The sequence below is a fragment of the Ranitomeya imitator genome, chromosome 3 (assembly GCF_032444005.1).
Source record: "Ranitomeya imitator isolate aRanImi1 chromosome 3, aRanImi1.pri, whole genome shotgun sequence".
NCBI classification, from domain to species: domain Eukaryota; kingdom Metazoa; phylum Chordata; class Amphibia; order Anura; family Dendrobatidae; genus Ranitomeya; species Ranitomeya imitator.
Window position 1 is genome coordinate 59,865,614 of NC_091284.1, and position 22,895 is coordinate 59,888,508.

General features: G+C 41.5%; 1 long non-coding RNA gene across 2 annotated transcripts in view; it reads right to left on the reverse strand.

The window, feature by feature from the left end:
* LOC138672685 (uncharacterized) overlaps positions 1-22,895 on the reverse strand; it is a 758,018-nt gene that overhangs the window by 611,312 nt on the left and 123,811 nt on the right. The window contains exon 1 of one of the 2 annotated variants that reach the window (XR_011319765.1): positions 15,915-16,347. The exons of the other annotated variant lie outside the window; for it this stretch is intronic. This is a non-coding gene — a long non-coding RNA (uncharacterized lncRNA). Of the gene's footprint in view, positions 1-15,914; positions 16,348-22,895 lie in introns of those variants that run through there. 2 annotated transcript variants of the gene reach the window in all.

Sequence of the window (22,895 nt, forward strand, 5' to 3'; positions counted from 1 at the left end):
TAAACCCCCCTCCCAAATCCTCCTGCTATCTGTGATTCTTTAAGGAAGGAGGCGATGAGTAGAGAGTCTTTCAGAACCTGGAGCAGGAGCGCTGATGGATTTGTAACATTTTTGCAAAAACACTCTGTTAGGGTTGGCGGAACGCACCGAATATATTTATTAGATGGGATTGGTGCGTTCGCAACCCGGGATCCACCGTGCAGGAAAGAACCTGCTGCTAAGTAAATGGCGGCACTATATGGCGGTATGAACCAGCTCTGTTAGCTTCACAGAGCAGCCGAGAAAGCAAGGCTCTGTGCCCTGTTAGACTTTCACAGAGGCACAGCCCAATTACCCAAATGAGAGCAGTCAGTGGTCATGCATGCATACAAAACTCCTCGCCGGAGGTGCCAGCATTCTAGGGGCTTATTTCAGCCAGGTCCCTGAATACACATAAACACAATCTCATCGCCGGAGGTGCCAGCATTCTAGGGGCTTATTTCAGCCGGGTCCCTGAACACATACAAACACATGACCACACTGGCGCAAAGCACATAACTTAAGAAGATACTAGCGCATGGCCGTGCGGCCATGCGAGCCTTAAATAGTTGCAGCACGTACAGGACCTTCAAAGAAGGACCAATGGAGTTGCTGCAGTACCTGAGCATGTGACCCTAGATCTCCACTGAGAGATCTTGGCCTGGGCATGCTCAGTGTGTGCAAAGCAGGACTTAGTCCTAGCACCTACAGGACCTTCCAAGAAGGACCAACGGAAGTTGCTGCAGTACCTGAGCATGTGACCCTAGATCTCCACTGAGAGATCTTGCCCTGGGCATGCTCAGTGTGTGCAAAGCAGGACTTAGTCTCAGAAAAGCCTGCTCGCCGCAGATGAGTGCAGGGTACAATAGCAGAGCCTGGAGAGGCAGCAGTAACCCTTTGCACAGTATCAGTCTCAGTGAGACGCTGGGACCGACGTCTCCGCTGAGCAGGCTCCACTGCGGCCGATACAGAATGGGAGACCGCAGCAGACACGGATCGAGATTCCCCCTGTGCTGCAGAGAAAACTCGACTCCTAACACACTCAGCTAGGAAAAGGACTAACAGACACTTTGCAGCAGAAAAATGGCAGAATTTTTTTTAAAGATTTTTTATAAAGTTGCTTAACTTTAGGATGCAAATTAATGAAAAATATATTGTGTTTGAAGGTGAGCAAAGCCTTTAAATCTGCTGTATAAGATATGTCTATATCTATATATTGATGTCTAATAGTTGACCAGAGGAGCTTTTATTTCCAGGAGTTGGTATACTGTGGGCAATGGGTACAGGGATGACCTGCCACCAAAAAAACAGTTACTTTCTATCAGAGAGCAACATATTATATTCTGTTCTTGCAGGAACTATTATTTTCTTGCTTTAGGCACCTTTGAAATTGATGACAAAAGTGAAAAATCAGTTTAGCAATAAAAGTTTTTTTTTTTCCCATGTGATTGCAAATGTCTTGTGGTTTCCAGACACTTTGTATGAAATGGATTAATCTTAATCCTTTAGACATGATCCCCAACTCTTTTTTTTGCAGCTGTACTACTGAAAGCGAGATGATAGATGCTCCAACAAAACTAGGACCGCAAAAGATTTCTGAAGTTTTTTTTTTTTTTTTTTAAGGTGGCAAAGATGGAAAAGAACTGGTAGAAGAAAGTTTTGTCAATACTGAAGTTTTTATTTAGGCATCACTTCAGTAGTAGTATAGGACATTTTTTTCTTTTCATCTACACACAGAATGAATCTCGGGGATTTATAGAAAATGTTTGAATGTGAAGGAGACTAATCAGTCAGTCATAGTAGTCACATCTGTCATCTCAATAGCACTTTCATAAAGACATCAATGGATGAATAGACAACATTTTCAGGAGTTATAGAAACATATCTTAATGAGATGAGACTTATGTTAATTGATCCTTTCAATTACTACCCTCATAAGATAAGCATGCACTCATCACTGCCAAGAAAAATGAAGCCTTGGGGTCAACTGAACAGTCTCTAATTGAAATGTTTTTTTTTTAATTATCCATATGGAACTAACTAAATGCTCATTATACATATGCAGCTCTTAAAGGGAGTGTGTCACTTAATTTTGCCACTTAATCTGAGAGCAGCACAATGCAGAGACAGAAACCCTGATTTCAGCAATGTGTCACTTATTGGGCTGCTTGATGTAGTCATGATTAAATGACTGTTTTATCAGCAGGAGATCACTTGAGAACTATTAAACTTGCTGTCAAGAAGTCCTCCATATTCCTGAGCATTGTATAACCCCACCGATACCCCTGATTGGCAGATTGCTGCCTATGCACAGTGTACAAAGAAACCTGCCAATGAATGGTGTGGGTGGGGTTATTCAGAGCACAGCCTTCAGAGAACTGTGGGTGCAGACATACTCAGTAGGTGCCGACTGTGTTGTACAACTGGCATCTGCCTCTAACAGGAAACATCACAGAAAAAGGCAGTAGCCCAAACCAGATCACAATATTAACACACTGCAGGATGCAGTAGCCCCCTATGATAAAAGTAGAGGCAGTACAGGTGCAAAATACTGATGAAACAATCACACACACACTGACCATCATGTGAGGGTTTGTCTAGAATTATAAATGGACATGGATAAGGCTTGTATATGGCACAGATCACCCACATAAATAAATAATAGAAAATAGCATACAACCTATCAGTGATACCTATAATATTAGATTAGGTGGGTGGCCCATTCCTATATAAGAGCACCCCACAAGGACAGACACCCCAATTTACCCAGTCAACACTTACGGCCCGGCTGCATCCTGCACAAACATGAAAAATGTGCAACAAAAACTTTTATGCATTGCATCTATCTGTGTGACAGGTGCCCTCTACAAACATTATGTCATAACACAGCTGTCGGGTTACCCGGGACCCTGGGCTTCTTTCCTTGACCCCACCACTAGGGGTTGCCACAGTTCGCCCTATTCCCTGGCATACATCTGAATGTGAAGATGCTGGGGCCTTCACCCTTGCCTTATCTCCTGAGTTAGCCCTCTGTCTGTTCTCTTCCCCCACTCAGGGAAGAGGGGGCACTACTGTGCACTACAGTACACCATCCTGACAAACAAGGCTGCGCAAACAAGGTTAACATAAACAGGTTAACAGAAAACTCCAGGCATACAAAATAGTCACTCACATATAACAGAGAAATGCGTCGGAGAGTGGAGGTTAGGGAATAAACTAGAGAAGGGAAGGGAATTACCACACTTACAAACCACGCAACAGTCACAGATAACTCATCCAACTCTCTTCATATGAACACCCCTTCCTCCTGAAGCCATGCGGCAAATGCTAGCTCTGACAAGGAGTTGCATCAGAGCCCAGATTAGAAAGGGGAAAGGAGTGGCTAACTGGGCTCAGTTGCGAGCTCAGAGTTTTCCAACATGGCCGATTAACCTCTTTTCCACCATTAAAGTGAAGGAGAAGTGCTTCTTCTCAGCGCCGGAGTAGGAGCAATCAGACGCATCGGTCTTCTGGCTCCACACTGTCACGGTAATTCTGTGACACCTTACCCATGTGCATTTTTGTTACTTGGCAACCACTCCCTCCATGAATGGTTGGTGTGTAAGTGGTTATTTCATCAGTATTTTGCACTAGTGCCGCCTTTTGTTTCATCATAGGAATCTGCTGCATCCTGCAGTGCATTAGTCTTGTGACCTGGTATTGATAAATAAGGCTGCTTTTTTTCTCGATTTTTAAAAAATATTTTTTGTCCTTTTTAATTATTTGCTTTGAATTTTAGTGTAGGGAGTCACAAGACAATTGTTTTGAACGTAACACACTCACTTACAGGTAACGTAAAAAGGGAATACCTACTACAGGGAGATGCCACACCCTCACAAATGGTCCCTGTACAAACTAGAAAGACCCTAGCTGCACAACTCAAAATCCCCACTCTGACCTGGCTCCCTAAAAGGTCATTGAGGGATTTATCGTACCTCCTGAGGAACCAGAGGGAAGGCCATAACACACTGCCAAAAAGAGGAGAGAAAAAGGTGCAGAAAGATACAAAACCCAGGGTAAGAAAATTAAAACATGTTCATGTGGGGCAGAAAGGGAAAGCAAAGGTGAGCCAGAAGTAAACAGAATAAGTATAACCTTCCAGAAACCTAAAAAAAGGTAAAAGATAGATGAACTGGGAAGGAAAACAAACAGACTCACTGCAGGAATTCAACTGGTGTTTACCATGCAAAGTGAACACCTTAGCACCAAAGTCTACTTAGAGGTATAGCCAGGAAGGAGTGCAGTGAAGGGTGAACATATAAAACCAAACCCAGAATGTGATAGGGCAGACCAAAAATGGGAAAATGGAAAACACCTGGAGAGGAGCAAACCAAGAAGGGGGAACAAAGACATTTGGAACCATCAGCATTTGGGACAGGGAAGAAATGGCAATAGCTCAGCAGACATTGGACTTGACCACGCAGCAGCAGTTCAGCGGATCGAATCCCCAAACCGAGACTTGATAACAATGAGGACCCTTGATGTGGGTTATGAACTTGCATATTTTGGCCAAAATATCAACCAATACTTCATACATTTTTGTTTTTACATTTTTTTTCACCTTTGTGTTGCACACTTTTTCATATTTGCAGGATGCAGCCCGGCCCTTTAGTGTTGTCTGGAGAAACTTAGGCTGCTTGTCCCTGTGGAGGGCACTTACATAGTTCTGATCAGCCCATCTGATCTAATAGTACTGGAGTCACTTATAAAGGTAACCAGATTTTGTGCACTACACTTATGTGTGTGACTGGTGTCCTATACAAGTCTTATCCATGTGCATTTCTAATACCTGGTAAACAACCCCTCCATGAATGGTCAATGTGTGAGTGGCTGTTTCATCAGTAGTTTGCACCTCTGCTTCCTCCACCTTTATTATGGGGGCTGCTGCATCCTGCAGTGTATTGGTATTGTGAGCTCGTGTTGGTAAATGCGTCTGCCTTTTTTTCTGTGTTTTTTTAATTTTATGCCTTTTTCAGTGAGTTGCCTTTAACAGAGCAATCAGAGCAAGTCCAATTGATTTAGCTTACCACTCAAATACCATTGTCAATACCTGACATCAGCACTTAACTGGCGCGATCCCAGTAAGGAGTCCATTTGGGTGCTCATAGATCCCTTCATGGCACAATCATGGGATGCCAATGGTTTGCTATGGTTACTGGGGGCTTGCTAAAGGCTGTTGACACTGCCACTTTATACTATATAGCAAAAGAAATCACATAATGGCAGATTCCAAGTTTCCTAGGGTATGTAAAAGTAATGAAAAAAAGTTTGTAAAAATAAAAACTTATCATATCTCCCTTTTGCAAATACAAAAATAAAGAACTTAAGCAAAATAATTATTTTGTTCTCAAACCTCCTTCTAACCCATAAAACGTCAACCATTTTAGCTTATTACTGATCTATGTTGAGGGACAGGTTCTAACATCTGTACAGGTGCTGCAACAAAGGAAAGACTCTGAGAAATGAGCTGAGAGGGCGGACTGCTATAATTACATGCGGTAGACACAAGCCTTGGCATTTCTCTGCACTTCCTGGAAATGCTTTCTAATAATGTCTGCTCTGTCAGAGACTACTAAAGAAATCTTTTAGACAGAATGTAATGTATAGGGTGTACATAAGTGCACAGATTAAGAAAATGCATGAAAATTCCAGGAGACTATTAACAGGCATCAAATAAACATGTAGGAGACACATTGTTAGGAACAGTAACGGCTTAGAAGAATATGTATCCCAGACAACCAGGTTTGGTCCATTGATATCCAAGGAGATGCGCCATAAATGACATTTATCACCCATCCATAAATTTATGATTACTGGGACTGATCATGAGAACAAGGACCCAAAGTCCCCTACATGAATGGAGCCGTTATTTTGGACTCGTCAGTTCTGGGATTGATAGTGGACTCTGCAATCTAAACCCCAGTGACATTTGTCATCTATCCTGTAGATAAGTAATACATCTTTAGCTGTATCACTTTGAACTGGGGTCAGGACCACCATTATCTCAAAAGCAAATACCATCACTCATTGGGTTTGAATATCCAACGGCAAATCAGGTAAACATGTTATAGCTAAGGGTTGGGAAAGATGTGGTCCAACTTGAGATTTACTTGATAGCCCACAAGAAGCTGGAGCAGATCCTGAAAAAATGATGTACCCCTTTCTCCACCTTGTGCACATAGGGACAGAACTGTCAATCACCTGCAGCCAGCCGGAAGGGGCACTGGAATGGATTGATCCCCGGCTATGGCCCTGTGCTTCGGAGAACAGTATACCTGGCTGCAATTGTACAGCCAAACTGTGATTCTTGCTGCCCATGGTTTGGGTGACGTGACACCTGTAAGATTTTCTTTTTAAATAGTCTAACATTTTGTCCTTTTAACTTTAGGGGTTCTCTTATGTTACACACCTAATTTTATATTAAGGAATTCTTTTATAGAGAGGAGCAGTATGTAATGTCTAATTTCCTTCATAGTGATCTTGCAGGGAAATTGAACACTTAAAATAAGGATTCCCTAGTAGTTCCTGGCAGTCACAGTTTGTGAACATTGTATGCTCTTCTAATTGGAGAATCTTCAAGCAAGCAGTAGAAGTGAATGCAGATTAGTTTGGAATAGTGTCATCTGCCAAGTAGTGGCATATACGGTACTAAGCAGCAGGTCAACAGTCAGTTCTTGAGGTTGCTGTTGGAAGTAGAAAAAATGTGCAATCTGTATCTGAACAAATTTGATTAGGGCCAATTTGTGATGGCTAGATGATAAGCCAGAGAATTTCCAAAATGTCAGGTTTTGTACAGTGTTCCAGGTAATAAGTGGTTTAAACCTTCCAAAAGTGGTTCAAGGAACAACGACAAACACAAGAGCTCAAAAGCATAACATGGAAATTGTTGTGGAGTTGTAGAGATGGAGAGGTCAAGGCAGTAATATCTCCGCACTCATCCTACAGCATCCATTAGGGTTAATATCATTAGAAACCATTCAACTAGATATAATAAAAAAAGTTTCCCACTGCCATAGCCCTGCATCAAGTCTGGTCCTCTAGGGCAATCTTCAATCCTGAGGCCTGCATCCTAGTCGCGGCATAAAGGGCAACTCTAGCATTTACAAGGCCCTGAGACTTCATGATATTGTGAGAGGCCTGTTGATATAAAAAAGCCGACTGCAGAAGTCTTCCCTGGTTTGGCATTGATAGAGAACCAAATTGGATGCTGGACCACGGCAGCTTGAATCTTTTTGCTCAACTCTACAATCAACCTTTCTGTATATTTTTGAAGTGTAAGTGTAAATCAGAGTACAGGAGGAAATACAAGCAACTAAAGGGCAACATACAAATTCCATGCAGATTTGTATGGAATCAGGACCTTCAGAACTGGACCATTTTGCAGGGAGTAAAAAGTGCCCTTTTCTGATGAACCAATTAATTTTTGTGTATGATTTGGTGCATGTATATACAGTGGAGAAAATAAGTATTTGATACACTGCCGATTTTGCAAGTTTGCCATCTACAAAGAACGGAGAGGTCTGTAATTTATATGGTACATATACTTCAACTGTGAGAGACAGAATCTTAAAAAAAAAACAGAAAATCACATTATATGATTTTTACATAATTAATTTGCATTTTATTGCATGAAATAAGTATTTGATACAATAGAAAAATAGAACTTAATATTTGGTACAGAAATCTTTGTTTGCAATTACAGAGGTCAAACATTTCCTGTAGTTCTTGACCAAGTTTGTACACACTGCAGCAGGGATTTTGGCCCACTCCTCCATACAGATCTACAGATTTTTCAGGTTTCAGACCTGTTTCTGGGCAAAATTGAATTTCAGCTCCCTCCAAAGATTTTCTATTGGGTTCAGGTCTGGAGACTGGCTAGGCCACTCAGGGACCTTGCAATGCTTCTTACTGAGCCAATGCTTTGTTGCTCTGGCTGTGTGTTTCATGTCATTGTCATGCTGAAAGACCCAGCCACGACCAATCTTTAATGCTCTTACTGAGGAAAGGAGGTTGTTGGCCAAAATGTCACAATATATGACCCCCAACCATCCTCCCTTCAATACTGTAAAATTGTCCTGTCCTCTTTGCAGAAAAATACCCCCCTAAAGTATGATGTTTCCTCCACCATACTTCGTAGCTGGGACAGTGTTCTTGGGGTTGTACTCATCCTTCTTCTTCCAAACACGGCGAGTGGAGTTGATACGAAAAGTTATATTTTAGTCTCATCTGACCACATGTTCTTCTCCCATGCCTCCTCTGGATAATCCAGAAGGTCATTGGCAAACTTCAAATGGACCTGGACATGTGCTGGCGTGAGCAGAGGGACCTTGCGTGCCCTGCAGGATTTTATTCCATAATGGCATAGTGTGCTACTAATGGTAATGTATGAGACTGTGGTCCCAGCTCTATTCAGGTCATTGACCTGGTCCACCTATGTAGCTCTGGGCTGATTCCTAACCTTTCTCAGAATCATCCTTACCCCATATGGATAGATCATACATGGGGCCCCAGACCAAGGAAGATTGACATGCATCTTGTGTTCCTTCCATTTTCTTATAATTGTACCAACAGTTGTTGCCTTCTCATCAAGATGCTTGCCTTTTGTCCTGTAGCTCATCCCAGCCTTCTACAGTTCTACAATTTTGTTCCCAATGTCCTTAGTCAGCTATTTCATCTTGGCCATGGTGGAGAGGTTGGAGTGCGATTGATTGTGTGTGTGGACAGGTGTCTTTTATACAGGTAATGAGTTCAAACAGGTGCAATTAATACAGGTAAGGAGTGCAGAGTAGGAGGGCCTCTTAAAGACAAAAACTTACAGGTCTGTGAGAGCCAGAATTCTTGCTGGTTGGTAGGTGATCAAATACGTATTTAAAATAAATAAAATAGAATGCAATTTAATTATTTAAAAATCATACAATGTGATTTTCTGGGGTTTTTTTAGCTTCTGTCTCTCACAGTTGAAGTGTACCTTTGATAAAAATTACAGACTTCTCCATTCTTTCTAGATGGGAAAACGTGCAAAATCGGCGGTGTATCGAATACCGTACTTATTTTCCCCAGTGTATAGGAAGACAAAGTTGAGAGGTGTCCAACAAATGTGTTAGACCGCACCCAATACTGACACCGTCTCCATGGACATCAGGGCACTTGTCCACACCAGGGGGTCCGTCCCAGCAAAAGAGTCCACAATCGAAGTATAAAAAGGACAGCGCCACACCAGGAAGTGACAGACAGTAACTTTCTTTATTCTGCTTGAAAAAGGTCCACGGACCGAAACGTCGCCGCAGGAGGCAGAATAAAGAAAGTTACTGTTTGTCACCTGGTGTGGCGCTGTCCTTTTTATACTTCGAAGGTTGAGAGGTGATCCATGGACAGGGTTGCCAACTTGTCTTTTTATTTTTTCTGGACAGCCTATCAAAAACTAATTGACAGGCAATATTTTTTACGGACTCATTGGAAAACTACGATAAGTCATTATGATTACAAATAATCCATGCCTACAGCCCATAATTCTGATCTTAAGAAATCAGCTGCATTCAGTGTAAACTGTAAAGATGATAATTACAGTCAAAATACTCTGTCTAAGATTCTTCAGCTTAAAAAAAGTCACAGACGCCTTAAAACATTTTTACTGACTGGGGAAAAAGACTGTCCTATCATTTCTGGACGGTTGGCATCCCTGGCCAAGTACATGCCATTAATGCCTGTGGCGGAGATGCTGCTTCACTTCAATAAAAGATCTATCCATTGATATATTTTTACACTTACAGCAACTTAAATTTGAGATGAAAATGTAGAGAAATGATCACCTTAAAACCGATGGACTAAATTGATCCAAATTGCGTATTCTTGCATCATCTACCCAAGTTCATTGGGAGGCAGTGTTTTTCTTGGCCATCGTGACCGGTGTGCTTGCTCTCTCTTATTTTACGCTATGTCTTATGTAGTTGGGATTAAATGTGATGTTAAGCAGATGTTGGCCATTATCTACGATACCCTCCTTTTTCCCCGGTATGATGTCATTTGTTGGCTTTAAGCTTAGGCACTAACCTATTGGACGTGACACAAGAAAACATTTCAGACAGGATCTTGATTGTAGCTGGGTTGGAGATTACAGATGTGCAGTCCTTATATAAACTACATTATTTCTGTGGTCTCATGGGCCATTTACATTTGAGAAGAGCGAGCAGAATTACATAATCTTAGTATTAGGCTGAATAAATATGTTGTTATAGTATCAGTTGGATTCAGTGTGGAAAACATAATATAGTAATGCACCGGCAAAGTGTTCGTATAATCGTGGATCACCACTAGCCCGAAATGTATTCCTTTGTTATATAGACATTTGGCCATTATGTTTCCATAAAGAGATACGGTATATCACCTTAAAGCACTGAGACGTGTTAGAAAATGTCATCTGTCCCCTGTGACATCACCAATTGTCAGTAGAAAGCGACCATGAGGTTTCTGATTACAGACTCTAAGATTGAAAGGTCTCTACGTCATAATATGAGGGTGCACGGTGCTCATAGGAGGGTCACAACTGTATCAATATAACGATTGGTGGGGATTATATGGCATAAACCTCCTTATCATACAGTATCTTCTACTAAAATGATCAGCAGTCATTCACAGTAATGGTATCTTCTTAGACTTTTAGAATTTCTAAGACCTTTCTTTTTTTTCATTTTGCACCTGTAATCATTTAAATACGACCATAGTGTAACAACATATGAAGAATATGGTGGTGGTATATGGAGTAAATGGAGAAAAGTATTGGGACACACCATTTTAGCATTGAAAACAGGTTTCTCCTTCAGTTCCATTGCCCCCAGTGCATAACATCATGTCCCCCTCCATGCCATCTGCCTTTACTAACATGTCAGAATGTCTGTTGGTAAACGAGCTCCATCACCAGCGCGGTCCTATAATGAGTCAGTAAGTCCATTCATGACATTTTTTTCCTCCAACATATTCCACCATCACCTATGAGTGATATTATTGAGATATGGAAGGAACCACAGCAACTCACTCACAAAGTGGAGACCACGTAACGTGATACACAGAGGGGTCACCAAGTGTGGAAGAACAGACGAGAGAAAATTCACCAAAGCTCTGTTGGCTCAATAACTGCAGAGACCAAACCTCCCCTGGCATTGCATCAGGCACTTCATGGTTGAGTAGCTGCATGCAAGTTTTATACTACCAAGCACAATGCCAAATGTCTGATAGAGTGGCATAAGGCCTCAACTACTAGACTCTGGAGCATTGGAAACATGTTCTGTGAAGTGATGGATGGCACTTCTCTCACTGGATGAATGAGTCTGTGTTTGGCGAATGCCACTAGAATGTTACCGGCCAGACCACATTGTGCCCGCTGTAAGGTTTGATGCAGGAGGGATAATTCCATGGGGTTGTTTTTCAGAGATCCGCCTAGGCCCTTTAGTTTCAGTGAAGGAAAATCTTAATGCTTCAGCATACCGATTATTTTAGACAATTGTAGCTTACAACTTCATGGAAACAGTTTGGGGTTTGGGGAATGACTATTTCTCCTCCAGTGAGCAAAAAAAAGACCAAAAAGGCATGTTTGTTCCAGTTTGGTGTGGAAGAAGACAACTGGCCACAGAGATCCTGTACCTCAACTTTATCCACCACTTTTTGGGTGAACTAGAATGGCTAGAATGGAGATTGAGGAGAGTGCGTCCATCTTGTCCAACATCATGGGATGCCTAGACTGTTGAAAGTATTGTGGGTCAATGCAGTTCACTGTCAGACCGGCCCCTACGTCATTCGCCAGAATTGCCAATGGCCAGTCTGGTCCTGTAAACAACATAGAACTGGGTCCTCCACCCTGTGCCTGGCAGTGCCATTCTGGAGAGGAGTCAAGGTGTTGAAGTATTTCAAAAGTGCATGTGAAAGGCTGTCCACTACACTACTTTTCCCCTGCCTTGGAGAATACCCGGATGGCCGTGGTTTCTCCTAACAGAATCAACTATTTGTTATGAGTGGGGATGGGGGCTGATCAGCTGACTACCCCCTTCGTGGATGTGTTTCATCCCTTTAAAGTCTTATGACACAGTGGGCCGAATATTTAGAAATGCATATGCAGGATGGAAATGTGCACCAATAGTCAAAATCCAAAGTCATGGCTATGATACGATTAAGGCTGCATACAGTATGGTATTGTGGTCATCACTTGAATGGCAAAACCAAATAGAATTCCTAGACCTGAAGATCGTTGTTTATGGTAAAAAGCAGCCATGTTTTTATCAATTTTTTCACACAAAATCTGATTTTCTCTGTAACACTCAAAAACGCTGTTTTCACATATTTGTTCTATCTCTGTTTTCCATGGGTAGAACTTGCGCCCATTGTAGTCTATGGGGCCTTTCACATGTTAGTACGTTTTTGTAGATGGCGTGTCAAAAACATGGTCACTTTTTATTCAAGTCATGTAACAAATTTCTTCCAAATCAATGGGTTTGTGAAAATAATGGACAACAAATGGATGCCACCAAAGTATAATTAAGTGCGAAGTAATTTATTTACTTTTTAGCATACAAGAAAAATAAATGCCACGATCATGGCAAAAAATAGACACACGGACCAAAAATGGTTAAAAACTTCAGAACACAGATGAAAAATGTATGCCATTAACCTCCCCCCCCCAAAAAAAATGGATGTGTGAATGAGGACTTATACTGTGGATCCTCCTATAGGAATAGTGGGGCTGGGGAGCACACAATTTACCATGCTAATCCCCTTGCAAGTCTTTTTTTTTTAAAAAGCGGCCATTTTGATATCTACTCGTACACAGTAATTTTATGTTATTTGCAACATATTAAACCGAATAAGATGCTTCTCCATGAGTAACCAAGCCAGAACAAAAAAAAAACCCATCCCCCAGCTCCTGACATACAGTTTAACCAAATCGCTATACTCTTAGAGTTATGCGTATTGTATCATTTAATAAGAAAACCCATGCCGTGCTCGCCTGACAGCTTGACAAACTGCTGGAATGAGTCAGCCTGTATCACAGACATTTCTGGTTTCCTAGAAAGCACCGAGGTATGTAGAGGAAGCCTAGAACATCTGCAGCCAAGTCATCTATACCGAATGCAAGATCAAGGGGAAGAATAGCCGGAGCTGTGCGCATGGCACCTTCTTTTATTTTATTTTTTTCAACAAATTTTACCACTTTGTAAATATAAATCAGTGCTGCAAACCCAAGTATGATGACAGCCATTGAACACAGTGGATTATTTAATAGTGTATTGAGTAGTTTGGGGTTTTACTACTTTGTAACCAATAGTCGCTAACTTCCCCCCCTCCGTAAGGATATGGCTGTAAGATGGAAATAATGCTGACTGCTGTGGGTTGTGGCAGAAAATTTGACATCAAACCTAATATGCAATTGCTTTTTCAATTTATTGTTCCTAGAAAAGAGCAATTTCTGCCTAGAGAAGCATCAGTCTACCTAGTTCTGGAGGACTTTTTGGAAGATCTACTTTCATACTGTACACAGACATGATATTAGTAGTAATTTTTAAGGAAACTTCTGAACGTTTGCCTTACTGATTATTTTTTGCTATCTTTATATTACTTTTTAATTTGTAAACATGCCCTTAGGCACTTTTTGCTATTCCACAATCTAAAAAAGGGCTAAGAAAACAGATTAAACCAAATAATTAATTTAAAAAAACAGACTTTTAAACTCTTAAGTCTGTTTAAGAAAAAGATTTAAATTGCCCTGCAGCATCCCTTAAAAAAAGTCAACTATTTTTATAGATATATACGAATATACCCCAATTTAGTTTTTAAAAAAATATGCCGATATTTATTAGAAAAAATGTTATCGCAGTTTTTGATACCTTGATAGACGATAAAAAGAGGAAAACAATTTCCAAACTAAAATGAATACGTAAAAAATTCGAATAATGAATCCCGCTTCCAAAAAAAAAGAGTAAGGTTGTTAATGAATCTGCCTAGAGATCTGGCTGTTAAAGCCATTAGTAAAGTACCTTGCCGAAAGTGAAACGGTTGAGCTAACCACAAGCCTGCTTTAATCATCTGTAAAGCCTCTTATGTCACACTAAGGCGAGCTTTACTTGCACAATAAAAAAGGAGCTAGCAAAGATTTTCCTTGGGCCTCTGGTCTGCATTCATTTAAACCAGCATAATGCTCTACAACATCTAACAATACCGGCTTCAGCCAGTGCAATCTCTTCCAAAAAAAAAATGAAAAAGATTGAAAAAAAAAACTACCTTTCAATTTAGAAAGCTTGTTCTGTCCCTACAGCAATGTCAGACGCATACAAATCATTTTCACAAAATAACTTTTTTCTTCTGTAATTTAGAAGAATCAAATTGCGTCAAAAGTTTCTGTGGTTTCCTGAAAATAATTGAGAAAAAAAGCCTAATTAAAAATATAGATAAAGAAAAGAAAAAAACATTCCTGGCAAAGTTACTTACACCATAAACGTGCCAAAAAAAAAAAAATTAAGTGTGTCAAAACCGGTAAAAAATGGCAAAGAAGTTCCGTACGTCATGGTTCCATTTTTATTCTTTTTTAAAGAATTTTTGAAAAATTATAATAACGCCCCTTAGGTTAAAACAATCAATTTATCTTGACCTTCGCTGCGAAATATAAATCACAATTTTAATTCTATGATTTTTTTTTAATTCTAATTTTGATTAAAAGAAGACACAGTGTGTAAAAAAATATTTACATAAATGATATCGTCCTAAAAGATAAAATGTTATAATAAAGCGTATACCATTATAGAGGGCGACATTATTATTTTTGTCAAAAGTTAAGAGATTTTCCTAAAATTGATGCCAATTTCCACCTGCCTGAAAACATTCCCTCCACACTGACATGATGTAATATTAATTTCAATGTTATATTACTAATTACATTTTTTAAAACATTTTTTTTTCAATGCAAATATTTGTCATTTCTGGACGCAAACCGCTCAAGTTCCCCCAGACTTGTCAGGATACAGATTGTATTTCCGCTACTGCGACAGCAAACATGAGCAATATGCTTCCTATTGATAACGTCTACCGGGTCAAAAGTAAAGAAAACCACAAAGCGGCCATTAAATATGTATTTGATCACAAGTTAGAACAAAGAAAGCTATAAGTGCCAAGGAGGAAAACTCCAGGGTTAAAAGAAGCAGTTTAGCAGTAAATTGAGTTTTTACTCTTTTTCCATAGAGTGCACATTCGAAAGCTACAAACTCGTTTTATAAGGTGATTTCAGTTTCTATAAAAAAAAAGAAATGCTGCTTCGGGGATCTTTCTGGCAAGCAGTTGGATCACACAGGCCCTGACCTCTCACACTGCCAAGAATTCTCACACAAAGCCCTTTTCATATTGACCACAGCCTAAATTTCTTAGATAAAGCAGCAGAGAAGGCAGTGATAAAGTGTCTGCAACATCAGATTTCATTAAACTTGGATTTCTTTTTTCTTTTTTTTTCCCAGGGACGACTTGTACTGAGCATAGAATTTGAAAACTCCATCACTATTTTTTTTTTTTTGCAAATCGAGACCGAAAAATATTTCAGATGTCGTGTAGCCCTGTGTTGTCAATGTCATTGTGAATTTCCATCGCACATTTCTTGCAGCCCCAAAGAGTTAAAAAAAGAAAGTCATCTCTTCTACGTTTGCATGCACATTTTTCTGTGAGGCTACGTCCCACTATGAGTTTTTCACGCTACGTTTTGTTTTTTTTAAATGCAAGTAACCTAATTTGCAGAAAATCATCAACATCAAAAGCTCATCGTGGGAATGTAGCCTAAATGTCTACTTCCGCAGCAATACCACAAGCTCTGGCAGAAAAGCTGCACTCACCATGTGATAGCAGAGGTCTCCTTGATGCATTTTTGCTCCCTGGTCCATTTCACGTTTTGTCTGCAGTCGTCTTGCATTGTGCAGCTTGCTGACTCCACATAGGCCTCGCTCCCTTGCTCTCTCGCTCTCTCAGCGCCGGCTAATTTTCCTGTCACTCAATCTCAGTCCCACTATCAAAATCAGGCAGATGTGCACATTTGCTGGAGCTCCGCTCTGTATAACGTGATCATTTTTCAAAGCAGACCAAATAACAAAATTAAAGGATGGCCCGAATTCCATTTTTTTTACTCCCCCCATGGACGAATGAGAAAGCAGATGCTTCTACGTCTATGGGTTAGGAAGTTTGCAGAAAGTGGAAAGGAAGAGAACTGGAAAAGCCGTGCAGACTCCTTGAAAACTTCCTCCTTCTTGCTAGGCAAGGCTAACCTCCTTCACAAAACTTTGGAATGTAAAGGGAGGACTCTCAGAGAGGCCCCAGCTAGACAAGCCTTTCTTAATCAATTAGCTTGCAGGCATTACTTGTGACCCGAGGTCACACAGCAGAAGTGTGTGTAGGGTGTTCCCTAAAGGAATACAAAATCAGCATTTTTCTGTGCATTTGATACATGACCCCCCCACCCAACACTCCCCTCCTCGTAGAGATGCTTGAGCAGAGCAGGTATCATGTCTCAGATTTGCTAGCAGCCATAAGAACTGTACAGCCATAGAGTATCCATCCCCCTTACCTGCTGTGCTGGTGATAATGTCTCATCTAAAGCAGCAATGTAAAATGCGGAATAAAAAAAAAACATATCGGAGACGTTATTCTGCATGAAATTAAATAGTCAATTCACCAGGTGGCTGGAACATTGACTGTAAAAAATTGCTGCTTTATGGTATAAAATCAATAATTTAGGTTACGATTGGCAATCACTTTACCATTCCTAAAGTGATCAACGTTCAAAGCTATTAATGAAGAAACTAAAAAGGTAAATTCACACATCCGACTTCTGATTAATAAATCCTATTCACATAAAGCTGTCGAATGCTTTGTCGACTTTGACAAGCATTTACTTTTAACACATCGAATATGGAAGAACAGCTGCAGGTGGCGAAACACCCAAGAAGGTGGAATCACACATGCTGTTTTTGTGGGAGTTTTTGACACAGTTTTTCAAACTTAACACAGGAGGGTACACATTTGTTTTGCTAAAAAAATTAAAAACGTCATAAAAACTGCAAGTGCGATTCCGTGCTCTATGTTTTGCAGCTGATCTAAGACTAACAGCTTCAATAATCCGAACCTCCAACTTCTGCCTCAAAGACTTCTCTCGTGCTCCTCTAGTTTTGTGACATGCACTGGTCATGAAGATGAAAACAGGCTCAGGGGTGAAGGGGTTAAAGACGCTGCACGTCAACTCTTTCTACTTTTTTCACTATTGAGAGCATCAGAAAGTGAAAAAACGCTATGTGTGAACACCAATAAAGCGTTCCTTGGTTCAGCACCACCCTACATCTCCTCCCTCAGCTCAGTCTACCACCGTATCCTACCCTTTCCCTCCGCTTTGATAATGACTTAAAACTAAAGTTTTAAGCATCCCATTCCCATCTCCAAGACTTCTCACATGCTGCACCAATTCTTGGAATGCACTACCCAGGAAAATTCAACTAATTCCCAATACCTACTCTTTTAAGCATGGCCTAAAAAAATTTCTTTAGATTGGCCTGTCACCCCGCCACATTTATTTAACTATCCCAGTTTTGCCTACACCAAATTTTCTTCAAAATCGTGTCATCTGTTCACACCCCCTCCATGCACTTAATCCAATATTGCAGCCAGCATGCAGCCAGCGGGTAAGGAAAGGGTGAATCAAACACCCTAAAACCCCGCCCCTATGGCTGAAGATTGTTCCCTCCAAATTCAGGTGACAGAGTCCCTTTAAGGGGGCCCAAAGCTTCCCAAACAGCTCAAATTAGGAGCAGACACGAGGAAAAGTGGCATCAATTGATCTAGAGTACAAATAGTATAATTGTGCGGCATGGATGAATGGCTCAAGGTTTAGACCAGCATTTTTAGCTGAAACATCAGTTTCAGGTCAGTAACAGGTGGATGAGTGATAGGTGTAAGCCTGGTGCTCTGAGAGCCCTGCCAATTCAGGCAACACACATGAAGGAGACCCAACTAGGAGTCGAAACATTTCCAACAATTAAGGGCAGACACCAGGAAAACTGGCATAAATTGACCCATAGTAGATATTTGATAATGGCACAGCAGCAGTTAGCCATGGGCCTTGCATAAGGTATCAGGGTCTGGGCTAGCATTTAAAGCTTTGATTTGAAGTTTCAATTAAGAGGAGGTGGGTGAGAGACCGGTGGTAGCCTGCTTTCCTGGGAGCCCTTAAAGCTCATGCAACATCTCTAACTGATTTTTTTGCTCAGCCCGACTCAGGTGGCACAAATATCAGTTTCGTAGACCATTAATGTTACATTTTTCTAAGGATAGTAACACTAACACATGTAGTTGACTTTAAGTAAGTGTAGGCCTGCCAGTCTGGGAGCCCTAGTGCTATAGGCAACATACATGAAGGAGACCCAACTTGGAGTGCAAACATTTCAAAAAATTATTGCCACACACCACTAAAGTGGCATCAATTTCTCTAGAGTACAAATAGTATAATAGGCCTCTGACACCCCTTACACTACAGGGAACCCACCAGATGGAGATCCATCTTGGAGTCTAAACATTTTCCAAAAATTATTGTCACATACCGCTAAAGTGGCATCAATTCCCCCCGAGTAGAAATAGCAAAATTGTGCTCTGAAAGTCCTTCCACTACAGGCAACCCACCAGATGGAAACCCAACGTTGAGTCTCCACATTTCAGAAAATTGTTTGTATCATCAGCAGCAGTAGAAACAGAAGGCAAAGAAGCCACAACAAAGGTGTCACAGACTGCAATAACGCGAAATCAATGCATCACACTAAAAACAAGACCATAGCCTAGCCTGCCTAGTCTGCGACTGGGGTGCAAAAGTCATTGGAGATCCATGACTTTGTTCAACTTGAAAGTTAGGCAGTCTACACTTTCAGAGGATAGCTGGATGCGCTTATCATCAGGACACCATCAGCAGTGCTGAAGACACATTCTGAGAGAACGCTGGCTGCCGGGCATGACAAAACCCCTAAGTCATGACAGGCGAGCTCAGGCCATTTTTCCATTTTTGAAGATCAAAATGCAAAAGGCTCCAAATTCCCCCTGATGACATTGATATTGAGCTCTAGATACTCCTGCACCATCCTCTCCAGTTGTTCACAACATGTCTGACTTGTACTCTGCTCTGCTGGTGCATGGACTGGTCTAAAAAATGTGTGAAACGACTCACATAAATTGCTTATGTCACTTTAGCAGCAGCAGTGTATGTTTTTGCGTTGACAACTCAAAGTTGGAAGTCTATAACTGTGATGCACACAGTGTGCCTCACTGTTGTCTTCGGGAAAACCACTCTTGAGATTGTCTACAAGTATGTGTCGAAACTCCAGCATGTGCGCATCCCTTTCTAGGGAGGAAGCATCTGGCAAAATTTACTCTTGTGCCTTGGATGTAACAGAGTGGCAACTCAGTAATCAGCACTTATTTCTAATTCTAACAATACAGGCATCATGTCACAGATAGTGCAGTAAGAAGGAGCTCATGTATCAGCACTTACATGAGGTCCAAGTCCATTTTATTTTCGTGGTTTGGTAACACTCAAGCTTGTTTCCTCTGTCCAAGCCAAACAAGGACAACAGAGAGGGGATTATTATCCTCTTCATCTCCTGACTGTTCGCGCCCATCATCAGGTTTGCACCATTATTGCACACGACCTTCTCTAGCTCCAGGTTCAGTGGAGACAGCCATTGCTCAAACTCTGCCTGGATAGCTGTCCACAATTCTTGAGCTGTGTGACTGCGATCTCCAAAGCATATTGATTTAAACATGCCGGATTGCGGTGATCTCTGCCTGTGCAATACATAGGTGGGGGGATTCTGTCTACACTGCTAGAATGCGTGTCTTAATAAAGGAGAGGTTGAGGGCTCAGGTGGAGGCTCTAGAGGAGGTGGGGAAGGCAGAAGCAGTGGAGGAAGTGTTAGATACAGAAGTTTGTCCCACAAGCTTTGGGGATTCCAAGACTTGTGGAGCAGCCCCTTGTGAGAGCACTTGCCACGGTGATGCAAGAAGAAAAAGCAGCAGATTTGGTTGATGACATTGCCGCTGGTTGGCAAGGCTTGCTAGTCCACATTTTTGCACAATGAGTTTCCCAGACTAAAGCATGCTGATAACGTATGTGCTCGTTCATGCATGTAGTAGTTAAATTATTGCAATTTTTGCCTTTACTGATTCGGTATTTGCAAAGTTGTCAGATCAGTCTAAAAAAATGCCCAGGCAAGGCAACTCTTGCCGCCCCTGTAAACTGCAGACTCACAACCGTCGCTGGCCACAGCCACAGTTGTGGCTGAGGAAGTAGTGCTTGTTGTGGTTACATCACTTTGTGTCTGTGCAGGAAAACACAACGTAATCTTCTTATCTTCGTTGTCCTCCACCTCCTCTGCTGAGCCACTCAGCTACATGCCTTTGGCTTCACACCAAGTGGGATCTACAGCCACATTGTCATCTCTATTCTCCCACTCCTTGCCCTGAGAGTCACCCTCATCCTCTTCCTGCCCTGACAGCACAGTATTGTCTGCATGCGCCTCAGGTATCCAAGTCACATCAGGATCACCTTCACCCCTGACGGTCAACATCTGGTGATGAGGGTCTGTATCCTGCTCGGACCAAACTTCGTTCGACCCCGGATCCAACAGGAAAAAAATTTGGCCATCGGTGCTGATGGTTTCATCCTCTGGATTCTGTGAATCTTTGGGGCAGACCTCTGTTGCCCATGGAATAGAATGTGTGAACAGATCTGCAGACTTGCCTATCTGTGGTTCAGCACAGTCAGTCGGCCTGTTGGAGAGATATGACGTAGGGGGAAACAAGGGTGATTGGGGTGCCACCTGTGAGCATTGTACTCTGTTTGATATTAAGGTGGAAGAAAAGGAGGTCAGGCCACTTGATGGTTGCACAACAATATTAACCCCAACTATTTTGATATGGATATTGGGTCTGATGCCTGCAGAACAATATTTGCCCAAACGATTTTGATTAGGAAATGCAGACTCCTGCCTAACCCCAATATTAGCCCAAATTAATCTGATTAGGAAATGGGGCCTGGTGCCCGCACCCTAATATTAGCACTAACTATTTTAATTAGGAAATGTGGACTGAAGCCTGCAACCTAATTTTAGCCTAAATGATTTTGATTAGGAAATGGGGCCTCCTGAGTCCTGAATGCAACACAGTATGAGCCCAAACTATTTGGACAAGGAAATGTGGACTCCTGCCTGCACAACACTATTAGCACAAACTAGTTAGATGCCGGTAGTTCAATTTCACACAGGTCATGATTCTATCAAACTATACGACAACTTGCAGCAATAGGAGCAGCCTGTCTGCTGTGTTACACTGACAAAATGGGGCAACAAAACAAACAAACCTTTGCCAAACCTATGGAATCTCCAGTCAAGGCCCCTGAGTCACATGAGGCCATGTTAGTGTCACGAGCGGGATCTAAGTCCTGGACCGCTCTTGCACTACAGGTTTGTCATGTTTGCCAGAAGTTAGGACATCTTGCCACCAGATGTCCCCAGCGGTCGAGGAAATGTCAGCGTCTAGTGGTAGTAGGTGGAGGTACACTAGACACGGCGACGTTTGCCTCCAAATTGTCCTTTAAGGGAACAATTACTATAGGCTCATTTACCCACTCGGTAGAGCTCTGCGTGGATTCTGGGGTGGAGGGCAATTTTATGTCTTCTGCCTTCGCTCAACGTCACGCAATTCCCCTGGTAATGTTAGCTCAACCAGTAACCGTACGAGTGGTGAATGGGTCGACACTGCCCTCACAGATAACACCAGACCATCCCTTTTTCAACCAAATACCCTGTTTTTTCCATCTTTTTACTAGCACTTGCTGTCCACTGTGATTTTTTTGCAACAGTGTGTTTTTGGTTTTACTGTGCTTTTTTGTGTTTTCAAGTCTCTTGGTGGTGTGAACATGTCTCTATGGGCTTGTTCACTGTGCGCGCAGCTCATGTGTTCTGGTTTTATATAATTGTTTTCTTGTGTCCACAAGACTGGGGAGGCCTCCACCCCTCTTTTTTTGATCTGTGCGCACAGGAGCCGTTCTGTCCAGCGTGTCCACATGGACATTCTTTTTCTGAATCCTGCTCATACAAGTATTGTACATATGACCAGGTTTTAAATACATCAGATAGGGATTACATACATTAGTTAGGACTGCTCTGATATGGGTATACCTTGACGTTTGGTAGAGCGGCTTAATATACATTTTTTGCAAAAAACGTATCAACCAAATACCCTGTTTTTTCCATCTTTTTACTAGCACTTGCTGTCCACTGTGATTTTTTTGCAACAGTGTGTTTTTGGTTTTACTGTGCTTTTTTGTGTTTTCAAGTCTCTTGGTGGTGTGAACATGTCTCTATGGGCTTGTTCACTGTGCGCGCAGCTCATGTGTTCTGGTTTTATATAATTGTTTTCTTGTGTCCACAAGACTGGGGAGGCCTCCACCCCTCTTTTTTTGATCTGTGCGCACAGGAGCCGTTCTGTCCAGCGTGTCCACATGGACATTCCTTTTCTGAATCCTGCTCATACAAGTATTGTACATATGACCAGGTTTTAAATACATCAGATAGGGATTACATACATTAGTTAGGACTGCTCTGATATGGGTATACCTTGACGTTTGGTAGAGCGGCTTAATATACATTTTTTGCAAAAAACGTATCAACCAAATACCCTGTTTTTTCCATCTTTTTACTAGCACTTGCTGTCCACTGTGATTTTTTTGCAACAGTGTGTTTTTGGTTTTACTGTGCTTTTTTGTGTTTTCACATCCCTTTTTCTCT